The sequence below is a fragment of the Jaculus jaculus genome, chromosome 2 (genome assembly GCF_020740685.1).
Source record: "Jaculus jaculus isolate mJacJac1 chromosome 2, mJacJac1.mat.Y.cur, whole genome shotgun sequence".
In the NCBI taxonomy this organism is placed as follows: domain Eukaryota; kingdom Metazoa; phylum Chordata; class Mammalia; order Rodentia; family Dipodidae; genus Jaculus; species Jaculus jaculus.
The window spans coordinates 211,448,132-211,458,077 of NC_059103.1; the positions used below are offsets into that span (position 1 = coordinate 211,448,132).

At 45.7% G+C, this 9,946-nt stretch overlaps 1 long non-coding RNA gene across 1 annotated transcript; it reads right to left on the reverse strand.

The window, feature by feature from the left end:
• Positions 1-2,839: 2,839 nt before the first annotated feature.
• On the reverse strand, positions 2,840-5,855 carry LOC123458478. The gene is made up of 3 exons (XR_006635670.1): positions 5,813-5,855; positions 4,639-4,728; positions 2,840-2,934 (listed from the first exon to the last, which is right to left on the reverse strand). It is a non-coding gene; the product is annotated as an uncharacterized LOC123458478 (long non-coding RNA).
• Between the last annotated feature and the right edge of the window lie 4,091 nt (positions 5,856-9,946).

Here is a 9,946-nt window from a genome sequence, read left to right on the forward strand (position 1 = left end):
CTGAATCCGTCCTTGGCCATCGTGAGGATGCACATACAGAAGCCATGATCACTGTCATCACGGACACTCTGCGGCCTTTCTCTCAGGAGAGGCAGCTGAGGCAAGCCGGGGAGTCAGCTCTCTTAGCCTCGGAAGCTCTTAAGCACTAGGCAGTTCTGTTTCACATGCTCAAGAGATGGGGTAGCTGGCAAAGCAGCCACCTGCAAAATTCCATGGCCCTTCCCAAAACCACTTCAAGGAGCCATACTATCCCTCTTCCTGTCACAGAATTAGTACTTGGTGCAAAACAAAACAAATGTTCATGGCCACCTCCACCAAGTCTCCTTGGTTAATTATCATGGATTGTATCTGTCCCAACACTGTCATTAGCAGGCTTTACGATGAGGAAGAGAATTCACGGAGTGCTCTCCAAAGAGACCCAGGTGGCTCACCTCACATAGTCTTTGTCTTCAAAGAGAACATACCTTGCGTGAAATGACAATGTGAGCACATGGACACTCAGATCCTGCATCAGGCAAGAATCAGTGTCGATATATAGTGTGACATTATGTTGTATATGTGCTGTCTCTATCTGCACAATGGGCTCCAGACAGAAGAGGAAAATTGCCTTAGAACATGAGTTAGCACGCAATAATCTATAGGAAAATCATATAGAACTGTGACTTGCTCTGTGATCTATAAGCTAAATGAAAGGAAAGTTATAGTTTAACTGGCTTCACTTTCCCTGAATGTCTCAATATCCAGTAACATTTTCCCCTTGCCTCTTCCCCTACAAAGCTTAACAGTTCATTGTTTGGCCCTTCAGGGAAAGGTCACTTGAGCCTCCTGCCCTGGAAGGTTCTAAAGAGCATTGCATGGGCACAAAGTGAGCAAACACTGGAGTCAGAACAGGATCAGAATCAAAACTGATCTGCCTTCTAGTTATCGGGCTTTGGGTAAGTTACTTGCGTTCTTGAACCTCGTTCGTGGGAAGAGAGTAAAATTACCTAACAATGTAGGATGAGTGCCAGCTCCAGTTAATGTTTATTGTCCCTGGCATTGTGCTCGGCACTTGTTTACTGCATCTGCATCTCTGATTGTTTGTTCACAGAAAGCAATTCCAATTCATCACCTCCATTTGGTCCCTAGACGTGGAACGGGAGGGGTGCGTCCCGCTTACTTCAACATCCACAGTGCCTACAAAATGAATGTGTGAGAGTAAACACAGGGCGAATGAATGGCTTGAGTGAGCCACAAGCTCTCTAATGGAATAAAAAGTAATTTCTACTTTATAAACGTGTGCTCCTTAAACAGCTCCTTAAAAACACTGGGAGCATGCCCCCCACTTAGCACATCCAACCTTACTCACACACTTGCACACCCACAATCTGGCCACTTGGGGCAATGTTTTCACAAGAGCTTCAGGGAGACAGACACTGGGAAGCATGAAAAAAGCAAAGCTGACGTTCTTTCAATGGCCTTGCCAAAATAGGGATGGGAGCTTAGGAGAGAAGCCTCATGGTTCATGAGCACATGTGGCCCCGGTGTCCAGGCAAGCTCTGGGGGCGGTGATTTCAGGCACGAGAAGGTCCATGGGTTCTTGTTGCCCCTGTGGTCTCAGGCTACCTTAAAGGAATTCCCACTGAGGAACATTGCAGCGTGACTCGATAGGCCAGGGCCTCCAGAAAAGCCTACTTCAGGTCTCTGCTGACCTACGAGAACAGCAGGGTTGCATAAGGGTTGCGTTTGGGCAGCAGATTCAACCCCAAGCCCAAATCCCTCCTTCTCATAGGAGCTCTGCGACTTTTGGCAACACCCTGACCCTCCAAGTCCATGTCTCCTAATTCTAAAGTATGTGTGCCACCTCATAGTCTTGCTTCAGAAATGAATAAAACAACCTGCATGAAAAATCCTCCTCCCACTGCTTGACATAGAGTTAGTCAACTTCTAAAGAACTGAAAACTATATAGAATTATTTATTACATTGATAACCTATACCGCATTTAAGAATAGCTGTTCCTTATGCCATAATTTAAATAATTCTTGTTTGTTTATCCATAAGGTTGGCAATAGCTACATATTGGATTTTGTTATAGCCTCAAAATGATTAATATTTTGAGGGTGGGGGTCAGATAGCTCTTTTAAAAAATTTTTTTGTTCATTTTTATTTATTTATTTGAGAGTGACAGAGAGAGAGAAAGAGGCAGAGAGAGAGAGAGAGAATGGGCACTCCAGGGCCTCCAGCCACTGCTAACAAACTCCAGATGTGTGTGCACCCTTATACATCTGGCTAACGTGGGTCCTGGGGAATTGAGCCTCGAACCAGGGTTCTTAGGCTTCACAGGCAAGTGCTTAACCACTAAGCCATCTCTCCAGCCCTTTTAAGCAGTTTGGGTGACAGGACCCATGATAGTAAGAAATAGGTGTACCTTTGGGCCTACCCTTTCTGTCTGCCCTTGCTAGAAATCAAAGGATGACCTGGATTCTTATCTCTTGCCTAAAGGAGATCTGTTTTATCAAACTACCTGGGTCGCTCCTGGGAGGGAGGTCTCTCCTAGGATGTAAATCTAGTCCTAACACTGTGGTTGGTCAAGGTCAGCCCCCAGAACTGGGCATCATGGCTAGCCTCTTCCTGAGACAGCCCATAGCCAACACCAACCAGCTGGCCCTCAGTTCACCTCATCCAGAAGGTAGGATGCACCACCATAAGGTCTCTGAGCTGCCTGACCACTCAGGAGCCTCCAGCGGTTTGGTGAGAGTCCCCTCAACTCCAGTCAAGTGGCCGAGCCCAGGGGAGAGCCGCCTTACCCCTACTTTCCACATGAGCTCTTTCTCCACACTGCAAGAGCACTTTGTACTTACATTTTGCCCTCTCTGTGGCTTTTCCAGGCTCAGCACGTGGACTTTCAAGCCATGTGAGTGTATTTATTTTTCTTTCCTTGCTTCTAGACTTCCCTAAATAAATATAATAATTCAGTAAGTATCCTTCTCAGACTCATTTTATTCAATTATTTAATTAAAATTAGTCACAAATCCAGGGTGATCTTCAAGGACTTTCTTAAACCCCTATCACTCGGTTACATTTTGAGATATAGAATGATGTTTTTTAGCAAAATATGATGTGTCTTGGCAAAACCGAAGGAGGCAAGAGAAATCTGTTTAGTGTAGAGTAGAGGGAAGCCCATTTCCAGGCCTGATTTACCCTCTTATCAATTGCCTGTCATACCACCTCCTAGAAAGCCCTGTGCAGTCTTCTCCCAGGACCAGGGAGCACTGTGCATGGCGTTCTGAAGGCAGTGGCTCCGTAGCTCATGTGTGTGGTACTCAGTCTTCACATGGTGGGTCTTTCCTGGACAGAGATGGAACCTCTAGGAACTAGTGCCTTGCTGGAGGAAGTGTGTCACGGGGGCGAGTCGAGAGGCGTTAAGTCCTCCTGCCGTTCCCCTCTGCGGAGGTCGATGGCTCCTGTCACACTTCCCTTGCCATGGCGGACTCTACCCTCAGGAAGTGAAGAAAATTCTTTCCTTCCTGAGTTTGCTTCTGGATACCTTATGCCAGCAAGGGAACGATGAATAATACACCCAGGTAGTTTGATAAAACAGATCTCCTTTAGGCAAGAGATAAGAATCCAGGTCACCCTTTGATTTCTAGCAAGGGCAGACTGCAAAGGTAGGCCCAAAGGTACACCTATTTCTTACTATCATGGGTCCTGTCACCCAAACTGCTGAAAAGAGCTACCTCACCCCCACCCTCAAAATATTAATCATTTTGAGGCCATAACAAAATCCAATGTGTAGCTACTGCCAACCTTATGGCAAAACGAGCAAGCATTACTTAAATTATGGCATAAGGAACAGCTATTATTAAATGCAATGTAGGTTATCAACATAATAAATAATCCTATGTAGTTTTCAGTTCCTTAGAAGCATAATGTGGAGAATTAAGACTTCAAATGAAATAAAACTCACTCAGCAGCATTGCCCAAGAAACGAGTCTCTGATTCAGTAAGGAGCCCTTGATGTCCTAAAAGTCCTTAATTAGGTCACAACCCGAGAGGATATGGTAAGAAAGCGTCAGTGGAGAAAGGAGTCCATGAAGCAAGGTCAGTGAGGAACCCCCCCCCCAAAAAGAAAACCTGCTACCACTAGACAAAGCACCCCTAGAGTTTCCAGAAAGAACGCAATTCTGGTGACGCCTTGACGGTAGCACAGTGAGAACTATTTTGATATTCTGATCTTCGAGCTAAGAGAGTAAGTTCATGTGCTTTAAGACACTGCTTCTTTTTTTTTTTTTTTTTTTTTTTTTTTTTTTGTAACTTGTTATGAGCCAGCAATGACTTGGAGAGTCTCTGCTTAGTCTAGAAGGCATAACCAAAAAGATAATGTGAGCAGGTTGACACCAGAGAAAAGCGAGTGAAACATGAACCTTCTTCCTGGCCACTAAGACAGGACGTTGGAAGGAAGGAGGTAAGAAGCTAGAAAGAGCAAGGGCAGAGTGGGTGTGGTACAGGGAGCAAGGGGTATGAGGAAGGAACGGAAGTGAGAAGTCTGTGTGCCTTGTGAGGAAGCCTGGATGGGCCTCTATGCTGAGGGCCAGAGTTCCACATACCAAGTTTTCCTGTAGCTCAGAGTTCACTTTCCAGGGAACCTGATACCATACCAGCTCTGAGTGTGTGCTGATGGATGGACCTCTGTCCCGAAGTCTACTAGGGTGTGGTGATCTCCTTCCTGAGAGCTGAACTCTGTCCACCTGCAAGGAATCATCTTCCTTTATTAATATTCCCAATATCTCACTTCATGCAAACAATGTCACGCCAACTGTGCTGTGTGAGAAAGTGAGTTCTCACAAAGGTTTTGTTAAAAAGCACAGAAATGGGAAGCCAGGTTTTTCCTCCCTTCCTTTCTCCTTCCCTCCCTCCCTCCATCAGTCCATCCCTCCTTCCCTTCCTTCCTTGTTCCCTCCCTCCTTCCTTCCCTTCCTTCCTTCCTCCCTCCCCTTTCTCTCCCTCCTTCCCTTCTTTCTTGCCTCCCTCTCTCATCTATCCCTTCCTTCCTTCCTTCCTTCCTTCCTCCCTCCCTCCCTCCCTCCCTCCCTCCCTCCCTCCCTCCCTTTCCTGTCTTCGCAGTAGCAGTGAAGATCTCTAAAGGTCGCAAATGTATCAGAAACTACAAATTCAGAGAGGTCCTGGCGTGAAGAAAGTGCCCCGCACTCCCAGCACCGGGCGACAGGCACAAAGCAGGAAGAGTGGAAAGAACAAGGAGATGGGCCATGGCATTGTCCTCTTCAGGCCGTCAGTTGGCTCTCAACACCATTATATAGAAAAGATGCGCCTTTTCATTTTATTTGGAACTTTAATATGTGAATATATTGCAAATGGGTCTCATTCCCATCGTGTTATCTTTTTTTTTTTTTTTAAGTTTTTCAGCATAGGATTTCACTGTAGTCCAGGCTGACCTGGAACTCACTATGTAGTCTCAGGGTGGCCTCAAACTCATGGTGATCCTCCTACCTCTGCCTCCCAAGTACTGGAATTAAAGGCATGCGCCACCACTCCCGGCTTCCACCATGTTAGCTCTTGTGACCCCTCTTACCAACCCGCTCTCTGAGGGTCTTCTTCAGTGGGGACGTCGCGGTGGGGTCGCGAGCACTCAGTCAGCTCCTCTGGGAAGGAGAGGGCCTTGTGGTGTGCCCCCCCCCTCCGCCCCTGTGGCTCTTACTCTTCCCACCATCGTCAGTGTGACTTGGAGGGCAGGTTAGAAGTACCCTTCACTGTGAGGTCTTAGAAGCGTCTAATTGCCTGCTTTGATGAGCTTTGAGTCTCCTGGAAGCCTACCGTCATCTTCCATGAGAAGTTTCTCTGGCTAGAAAAGCTGTTTGATCAGATCCCAAGTTCTTCTACTCCCTGAAGAAAAAAATAATAGCAGGAATAGAACCCAGCTTCAAAGTCAACATGAGAATGTGTCACTGAGTCACACAGGCATGCAGCAGGCTATCTTGTGAGTGGGACCTTAGAGAATTTTTGCATCAAGCTGTGGCTTCTTCCCCACATTCAGCACACTCATTTATATGTGAGAACATGCCAGTACTTCCACAGGTCAGGCCCCAGCGTTGATTCCTAGTGAAAGGCAGAACTGGACTTGCAAACAAGTGGCTTCCTGCAGATTCTTTCTGTCTGTGATGGCAGGCCACCCTTTACTGAGTCACTGTGTTAAGATAGAGGGCAGCCCAAGATAGTCATCGCCTTGCCTCTCCAAGGGTGGGCCTGACCCACATACCAGCACCAGCTGGGAGAGTGCTGGAAATGCCCCACCGCAGGCTCTCCCAGACCCACCAAGTGAGGACCAGTAAGAGGGATCCACAAGAGACTCACTTGCAGGTAGACTAGAACAGTCCTTTGTGTGCTACAAATAGTGACCGTTCTCCAATGACCTCCCAGCTGAGCAGGACAACATGGGCCCTGTTGGTGTAGCGTGACCAAGAGGTCCATGGTGATGACACAGGATTCAACACTAGCAAATGGCTCTTTAGAAAGCATACATAGAGGGCTGGAGAGATGGCTTAGTGGTTGAGGTGGTTGCCTTCAAAGCATAAGGACCCAGGTTCTATTCCCCAGGACCCATGTAAGCCAGATACAGAAGATGGTGCATGCATCTGGAGTTTGCTTGCAGTGACTAGAGGCCCTGATGCACCCATTCTTTCTCTCTTTCTCTCAAATGAATAAATAAAAACTAAATTAAAATTAAAAAAGAAACCATACACAGAGAACCATGACCGTATGGGAAGAGGCCTGTGTGCTCTAAGTCTCTGCTCAGGAATCAACGTCCATTTGGGTATCAAGGAAGGGAAGCAAGGTGTCTCCTCTTGTCCTTTGTTTTAGATTGCAATATCCCATGGCTATGCTCTTTTGTGAACCTCTGCTTACTTTGCTCAGGCTTTAATTTCATGAAACCAGAACCTCCTATTTACACAGGGTTTACATAAGACCTCTTGTTCCTTCCGTGACACGGAGGGGCAGCCTAGTGCAGGAGAAACGCTCTGCACCCGGATCTGCCCTTGCAAGTTCAGCCCTACCTCATCTCCTCCATAGCTGAGTGGGTCCAGGAAAAACAGTTGACTTCTCTGAATCTAAGTTTTCTCAACAGCAAGTGGTTTTACCAATGACAACTAATTTGTAGGAGTTACTGGAGATGACGTGTGTGGACGTGAAGACTCCCGGCACGTGGCCAGACTCAGCGCTGGCACAGTGGTGTAACGGGAGCTCACGATAGATAGCCACGGGAGCACCACAGCACGAGCAGGCGCTGGGGTGCAAGCGCAGCTGAGACAGGCAGTTCCTCTCCTGGTAGAATCACGGCCCACCACGAAGGCTTGCAATAAAATACTGCAGCGCACTAAAAACGCAGCCCTGGCTGTGTGCCATTCTCAGAGCTTTCCATGGCCCAGCTGAAGCCTGTATCACTGCTGCCCCACAGATACCAGCTAGAAGCACTAGTCCCTTCTAAATTTTTTAACATTTTGTTTATCTATATTATTTATTTATTTGGAAGAGAGAGGGAGAGAGAGAGAATGGGTGCACCAGGGCCTTCAAATGAACTCCAGATGCATGTGCCACCATGTGCATCTGGCTTATGTGGGGCCCGGAGAATTGAACCTGGCTGCTTAGGCTTCACAAGCATATGCTTTAGTCACTAAGCCATCTCTCCAGCCCTAAAACATATATATATATATATATATATATATATATATATATATATTTGACTGACTGAAAGAGAAGGAGGGAGAGAGATGGCGAGGAGAAAATGGTTGCATCAGAGCCTCCTGCCACTGCAAGCAAATTTCAAATGCATGTGCCACTTTGTGACTCTGGCTTTACATGGATACAGGGTAATTGAATCTAGGCCAATCAGGCTTTGCTAACGAATGCCTTTAACTGCTGAGCCATCTCTCCAGCCCACAAATTTCTTTTTACAGATGAGAACACTGAGTCATTCAGAGGTAAATAACCTAGCCAAAGCTATGTAGCTAATAAGCAGGACATCTGTGGTCAAGAACTAGGTCTAGACGTCTGGGCCCACTCACTAAAGCTGGTACTCACCCGTGTCACCATAATCTCATCACACTGATAGAGCTTACTGCATGCTTCAGAGAGAGATGGTGGAGGCCAGGGCACTACAAAAGTATGGACCAGGGGACCCTAGCGTCACCTGAAGAGGTCCAGAGAAGAAGGCATCCAGGTAAGGGGAGAGCGGTCCCAGCAAAGACCCAGTGGAGTGAAGACTATGGGGCTGGTTTATTAGCTGCTGTCAGAATAGCCCCCAAATCCTGGGAAGGACCACAGCTCAGCAATCAACCAAGGAAAATGCTAACTAATAAAACTGCCTTGACTGGTGCCCATTCTCAATCCTTAGCTTTGGGTAGAACCAAAATCTATCATCTTTAGCAAATAAAAATAGGGACAGATGAGCTAGCAATCAGGAGTGTGGGCTTGTTTTCATCAACTGTCAGATTCTTTTCTGTGAAACTTTAAGCATGCTTAATCCAGCTTTCTAAACATCAGTTTCCTAGTCCATGAAGTGAGAATAGGAATACTTCTTAAGGTGGTACCAGGATTAATCAAGGCTGGCACATAAGGCCAATGGGGAAGAGTCAAGGAATCCTCTGTACCTTTACCTTCCTGTGTTCAAGGCTGCAAACTGGCACAGAGTCAAGTACCCTGATGTGCTTGGTTCCCAGCATTCAGATATCCTTGCCGCAATGATCTTCCATCTTTGAAAAGACTGGTGATCTTCTCTGATGTCCAGACAAGAAGCCAGTCACCACATTCTCGGTCGAAGACCTCTGAGACTCTTCTTCACTCTTCCTTTGTTTAGCATCCTTTGGAGGAAACAAGACCTCAGTTTGGATACATTCAAATGCCTCAAATACAAGAAGGAAAGAAAGAAGGAGAGAAAGAAAGAGAGAGAGAAAGATAGAAAGAGGGAGGGATAGAAAGATGTAGGGAAGGATAGAGGAAGGAAAGAAAGAAAGAGAGGGAGGGAAGAAAGAAAAAGGAAAAAAGAGAGAGAAAGAAAGGAGAGAAGAAAGAAGAAAGAAAGAAAAGGAAAGAAAGAAAGAAAGAAAGAAAGAAAGAAAGAAAGAAAGAAAGAAAGAAAAAAAGAAAGAAAGAAAGAAAGAAAGAAAGAGGAAGGAAGAAAGAAAGAAAGAAAGAAAAGGGGAAGAAGAAAGAAAGAAGAAAACTGAAACCAGCAAAGCCTCCTCTCAAGAAATTTAAGAGCGTGTTCACTCTTCGAATAGATTCACTAATCCTCCGGCTCCTCGCGTCTCACTGACCCTTGTAAGGGAACGTAGTCATTTGCGTAGATTTGCATGTGGTTTTCATATTGGTCGTCCAACCCCAAACTCATGTCAGTGAGTCTTCACAGACCTGTTTCCTCTCTGGTCCGTGATGGTTAAGCAGAAATGCCAGGTGTCTCAGCCTGTAAAAACATCATCCAAGAGGTAGAAGGGCACTCTCCACTACTTTCTGTCCAGCTGAGTAGAGCACCTGTGTGAATTCATTCCAAATGTTTTCCAGAAGGTCACTTGAGATTCCCAGTGTAGGGTGTGGCCCGAAAAGATCAGCCATGGGAACTTATAGGACAATGGAGGATGTGTGAATTCAGACTGGGCTTTTACATACCACTAGGAGTCACTGTTAATTTTGATAGGTATGATAATTACATCATTGCTATGAGCTGTGTTACTTTCTAAAGATGCTTTCTAAAATACAAAATACCATTACATATGACATATATAAAATTGGATGAAAATGTCAGACTATCTATAACTTTCTCTAAAATATAAAAACTCTAAAATATCAAGCCAAAAGGGGAGAGAAACGATTAAGTTCACTCAGCCAAATGCTAGTAAGGTTTAAGTTAAACTTCAGTATTGATGTCCATGATAGTATTTTCTATGATTTAATATA